Raw genomic sequence first — 5,885 nt, forward strand, 5'->3', positions numbered from 1 at the left:
TCAATTTCCTCCATAGTTATCAGCATATTCAGATGTTTTTATTCCTCCTGGTTGAGTTTTGGAAGGTCGTATTTTCTTTTCTTTTCTTTTTTTTTTTATGTGTGTGTATTTGTAACTGTTACAGGTTGGCATGATTAGGCATCACCAGTGGTGGTTGGCACAGTTCATCGTGTAAGCTCAGGGTCAAGTTTCATTTCAAGATCAAAGGCATTTCTTTTCCATGTTGTTTCTTAAATAAGCAGAGTCATAGGAAACCTTATGTACAGGCGGCCAAGCCTCTGCCACCACCCGTGTCCAGGAGCGGGACAGGGTCCGAGGCGCGGGTCAGTGTGGCCTGCTGCTGCACTCAGAGGCCTGCCTCTTGTGTGCGGGCATGTAGCCATTGAGATAGCCATTGGTCTGCCGCTTGGACAGCTCTTCGTTGAGAATGTCCTGGATGTGCTGTACGATGAGGTTGATGGCCACTAGATTTTCTACACCTCTAGGAATGATCACGTCCATGTATTTCTTTGTCGGCAAGCAGAACTCCTTGAAGGAGTGCTTGACAAAGGTGATGTACTGGGACAAGGTCTACTCCAGGTCCATCCCCCTCTTCCTGATGTCTCTTAACATTCTGTAGGAGAGCCAGGTGTCCACGTTCGTGTCCACGAAGAGCTTCATCTGGAACAGGTTGCGCACCTCCTGGGAGTAGAAGGCCAGGATGCCTTCAAACAGCATCATGTCCGCAGTGTAGATGGTCACTGTCTCCTCCTTCCTGGAATGGGAAACAAAGTCATACACGGGAAGCTGCACGGTTTTCTCCTTGGTGATTTCTTTGTTTTGAAGATGAGTTCATTGTCAAAGGCATCCGGGTGATGGAACTTGAACTGGCCTTTTACGGTCTTGGCCTTCTGCTTAGAGGTGAGGACACAGTAGAAGCTGTCCCGGCTCAGGATAACCACCTACTTGTGGTGGTAGTCCTAATTGTTCTACCCCAGCAGCTGCACAATTTTCGCACAGAGGGAGGACTTGCCGATGGCCGTGTCCCCACTGACACCAATCAGGGAGGGCTCACCGCCATTGGGCTGCTGGTTCTGTAGGGTCTGCTCACTGTCCCCAGCCATGAGTCACTCAGCTCCTCCTCCATGACCTGTGCCCCTAGAGGCACGCCCTTGCTCCCTGCCCACCCGCTGTGCCCAGCTCCCTCTGCCCCGCTGCCGCAAGCCTCTCTGATCTTGTGTGGGCTGCAGTCCTGGAGGAGCAAGTGCCTACCTGTGCACACACAGTGGCCCTTACATCCCTGGCAGCGGGCAGCGTGATGCTGCTCTAGAAGGTCATATTTTCTAGGAATATGTCCTTTTCTTCTAGGTTGACAAGTTTGTTGGAGTAGAGTTGCTCATAGTATTTTTTATGATTTTTCATATCTCTGTGGGGTCTGTTGTTATTTCACCTCTTTCCTTTCTGATTTTTTTATTTGGGTCCTCTTTCTTTGCTTCTTGGTGAGCCTGGCTAGAGGTTCATCAATCTTGTTTATCCTCTCAAAGAACCAGCTCTTGATTTCATTGATCTTTTGTATTTTTTTTTGTCTCTATGTCATTTATTTCCACTCTGATCTTTATTATTTCCTTCCTTCTGCTCACACTGGGCTTTTCTTGTTGCTCTCGTTCTAATTCTTCAAGTTGCAGAGTTAGATGATTTATTACCAGTTTTTCTTGTTTTTTGAGGTAGGCCTGTAATGCTACGAACTTCCCTCTCAGGACTGCTTTCACTGTGTCCCAAAGATTTTGGAATGTTGAGTTTTCATTGTCATTTGTTTCCAGGATGTTTTTTATTTCTTCTTTGATCTATTTGGTAACCCACTCATTGTTTAATAGTATGCTATTCATCCTCCAAGTGTTTGAATTTTTGTGATTGTTTTTACTGTAGTCAATTTCTAATTTTATGTCATTGTGATCTCAGAAGATGCTTGATATGATTTCAATCCTCTTGAATTTGGAGAGACTTTTCCTGTGTCCCAATATGTGGTCTATCTTTGAAAATGTCTCATGTGTGCTTGAGAAGAATGTATATTCTGTAGTTTTGGGGTGGAATATTCTAAAGCTGTCAATTAAGTCCATCTGATCTAGTGAGTCCTTTAGGATTGATGTTTCTTGGCTAATTTTTTTGTCTAGAGTATTTATCCAGTGATGTTAATGGGATAATACAATCTTCTACTATGATTGTGTTGCTGTCAATCTCTCCCCTGATATCTTCCAGAAGTTTTTTTTTTTAATGTATTTGGGTGCTCCTGCATTGGGTGCATAAATATTTACTAGAGTTATATCCTCTTGTTGTATCTATCCCTATAGAATTATGAAGTGGACTTTCTTGTCTCTTCTTATGGTTTTCACTTTGAGGTCTATTTTGTTAGATATAAGTATTGCCACCCCAGCTTTTTTTTTTTTTTTTTTCATTTCCATTTGCCTGATAGATATTTTCCATCCATTCACTTTCAGTCTATGTGAGTCCCTTGTTCTGAGGTGGGTCTCCTGTAGACAGCATATATGGGTCATGTTTTCTTATCCATTCATTCACTTTATGCCTTTTGATTGGAGCATTTAATCCATTTTACGTTTAATGTTATTATTGATAGGTATTGATAGGTACTTGTTTGTAGCCATTTCTGTACGTTATCTCTGTGTTCCTTCCTCCCTTTTTATTTCTTCTTTTTACAGAATTCCTTTTAGCATTTCTTGCATTGCTGACTTGGTAGTGATAAACTCCCTTAGCCTTTTTTTTTTTTTTTCTGCGAAGCTCCTGATTTCCCCTTCAATTTTGATTGATAGTCTGCTGGATAGGATATTCTTGGATTCAGTCCTTTGCTTTGCATCACTTTGTATACTTCATTCCATTCCCTTCTAGCTTGATGTGTTTCTGTTGAGAAATCATTTGATAATCTGATGGGGGATCCTTTGTAGCTAACTCTCTGTCTCTCTCTCTTGCAGCCTTTAAGATTCTATCTTTGTCATTAACATTTGCCATTGTCATTATGATGTGTCTGGTATGGGTCTTTTGGGATTCATCTGGCTTAGGACTCTCTGTACTTATGTAACTTTTTTCTTCTCCATATCAGGGAAGTTTTCTGACATTATTTCTTCAAATAGATTCTCTAATCCTTGCTGCTCTTCTTGTCCTTCTGGTACCCCTATTATATGTATGTTACTTCATTTCATGTTGTCCTAAAGCTCCCTTAGGCTCTCCTCCTGCTTTTTAATTTTTTTCTTCAGTTGCTGTTCAGATTGGTCTTGTTTCTCTACATTATCTTCTAACTCACTAATTCGGTCCTCTGCTTCTTCTAGTCTACTGTTGAAACTCTCCATAGCATTTTTGATTGTAGCTATATCACTTTTCATTTCTTTCTGATTTTTGCATAAGTTATTGATTTTCTCATCCATCTGGTTTATGAACTGTACAACCATTACTCTGAAATCTTTTTCTGTCATGTTGCATGCCTCCGTTTCTCTTATTTCCTTTCTTGGTGATTCCTCTTTTTCTTTCCTCTGGGAATTGTTTTGTTGTCTCCCCATTCTAACTATCACCAGAAGGTCCAAATGCTGAGTTGTGGGGGGCCTGGGCTGTGTGCAGTGGGAGCTTCACACCAACCAAGTGTCACTGAAGAGCTCCAACACTTAGATGTGTGGCTTCCATGGGTCAGTGGTAGCCATGCTCATCCAGAATCAGAGTCACTGGTGCTCAGTGCGGCCTCGTGCGCACACCCAGAATCAGGGACCCTGCCTGTACTGTGCTGAAAAAGAGACCCCGCTGGTGTGTGCTAAAAATCAGAGTCCCCTAGCAAGTGCCAGGAGTAAGAGTCCCCTTGTGCCTGCACTGAGAATCAAGTATCAGAGTTTCTGTTGCTTAGTGCAGCCTCTCACCAAGAATTATGGTCCCTGTATGTGAATGTGCCTAGAATTGGAGTCTCTGGCTCTTAGTGTGCATGCACTGGGAGTCAAGGATCCCATGTGCGCATGATGAGACACAGAGTCAAGTCACTGGTGCTCAGTGCTGCCTCTTGTGTGGAGAATCAAGGTTCCTGGTCTGATTGGGGGATCGATTTTCACAGCTGCCCTGTGTCAGCGGGAGGTCCACTCCTGTGTTGCAGGAAACAGGCTTTCATGTGTGCTCGCCCAGAATCAAAGTCAGGTGGCACAGCTGCCCTGTGTGGGCATGGGGTCTGGATGTGCGAGTGCGCACTGTGGGAAACAGAATACCCGTGTCCGCATGCCCAGGCTCAAAGTCAGGTAGCGCAACTGCCCTGTGTGGGCAGGAGGGTTGCTTGCATGGAGCAGATCTAGCAGTTCCTATGCCACTACAGGGAGTGGGATGGGCTCTGTGACTCACAAAATCTGCGGCTAGGATATCTAGAGTCTTGGTGTCTGTGGGTCTGCAGCTGTGGTCATAGGTCTTTGTCTTGAGTGGCTGTATGTTCCCAGTTTGCATCTGAGACCAGATTGGGTGGTGGTGAGGCTAGGATCCTAGTCTCAAGCAGTTCTGTTCTTCAAGATGGTGTGGTTTCTGTGCCGGTGCTGACCACCCTGGAGTGTTTGTGGTGGCATCAGGGTTTTGCCATCTAAGACAGCCCAGTTTGGCAGCCTCCTGGAAGACCTGCAGGATCTAACTGTCCCTAGCTCACACACATACACACACACACACCACATGTCCACGCACTCCTCTATCACTCCCTCACTCTATCACACACTCTCCCTCCCTACCTTCTTGCTGGTCACCATCTTTTTCTGCTTATAACTTTTTTGTAAGAGCTTTATCTTTGCTTTAAGCAAGCCATGTCCATTTCTCATGTGCATCCAGGTTACCCACCTTTGAAGTGCCAGGGTAGTCTTTTTTTTTCCAGATCCCTGGAAGGTGTAACTGTTAGTGCTGAAATGGCATCAGAATGTTACCAATGATTGAACCTCAGTTTAGCAATTTTGGTACATGAATTCTGGCTAAGAAAGAATTCAGAGGCAAGACTCATATACAAGCAAGAGTTTATTTAAAAAATCACAGACGTAGAAGAAGTGAGCTGTGGAAGAAGTAAGCCAGCTGGGTTGTATGGGCTCATGAAACAAGTTACAGAGACAAAGAAAGGTCCCTTTTAGCTTAGGAGAAAGAAAACAAAGACATGCTTAAAGGAAGAAAATGTGGGTGGTGAGAGAGAGAGAGAGAGAGAGAGAGAGAGAGAGAGAGAGAGACCTGAGTCCTTTGTCTTAAGAGGTATTATTTCCTCTCTAAAGGTGGGGAATCTTAAGGGTGGTCCCAGGGAAGGATCTCAATAGAATATTCATCAGATTTCAGGGTCATGGTCTATACTCATTTGTCTATGGCAGGGAAGGGGTTCACTAGTCATCAAAGCTGGTCTAAATATCAGCCATGTGTCACCCCACTTGACCTTGCTGCTTTTCTGGGCTTGAAGCTGAAACACAACTGAAGCCTAGATGTTATCTCTAGTTTGACCAAAACTCTGTCTCTGTGGTCAACAGACCTGAGGTTTTGCTCCAGTGGGTACTTTATTTGGCTCAGAACCTCATTGCCTTGAGGACTTAATACTTAAGGGAGTGGTCATGCAAGGGCTTGTATGAGAGTCATATGAGGCTATTCTCCAGCCCCCTTGTTTGTCTTCTAAGGGGGAGTCTACCACATATTAGTGACATACCAGGGGAGCAAAGTTCAGGGAAGGGTACAATAGCATGGCCAGCCATATGAAAGGTCAAGGGAAAGGTCACCCTAATAGCGAGGTCCTTGTTTTTCCTGCTTCTAGGTACCCAGAGTTTCTGCATTGGTGATATTCTATACTTGGCCTAGTGTTCCTACTCTAGTCATATCTGTCTAGCTGCTTATTATAACTACCCTCAAGGGATCACATAATC

General features: G+C 44.1%; 1 pseudogene; it reads right to left on the minus strand.

The window, feature by feature from the left end:
- Positions 1-324: 324 nt before the first annotated feature.
- Positions 325-1,103, minus strand: LOC103296773 (uridine-cytidine kinase 2-like; annotated as a pseudogene).
- Positions 1,104-5,885: the final 4,782 nt, after the last annotated feature.

Source organism: Eptesicus fuscus, chromosome 1 (genome assembly GCF_027574615.1).
Source record: "Eptesicus fuscus isolate TK198812 chromosome 1, DD_ASM_mEF_20220401, whole genome shotgun sequence".
NCBI lineage: Eukaryota > Metazoa > Chordata > Mammalia > Chiroptera > Vespertilionidae > Eptesicus > Eptesicus fuscus.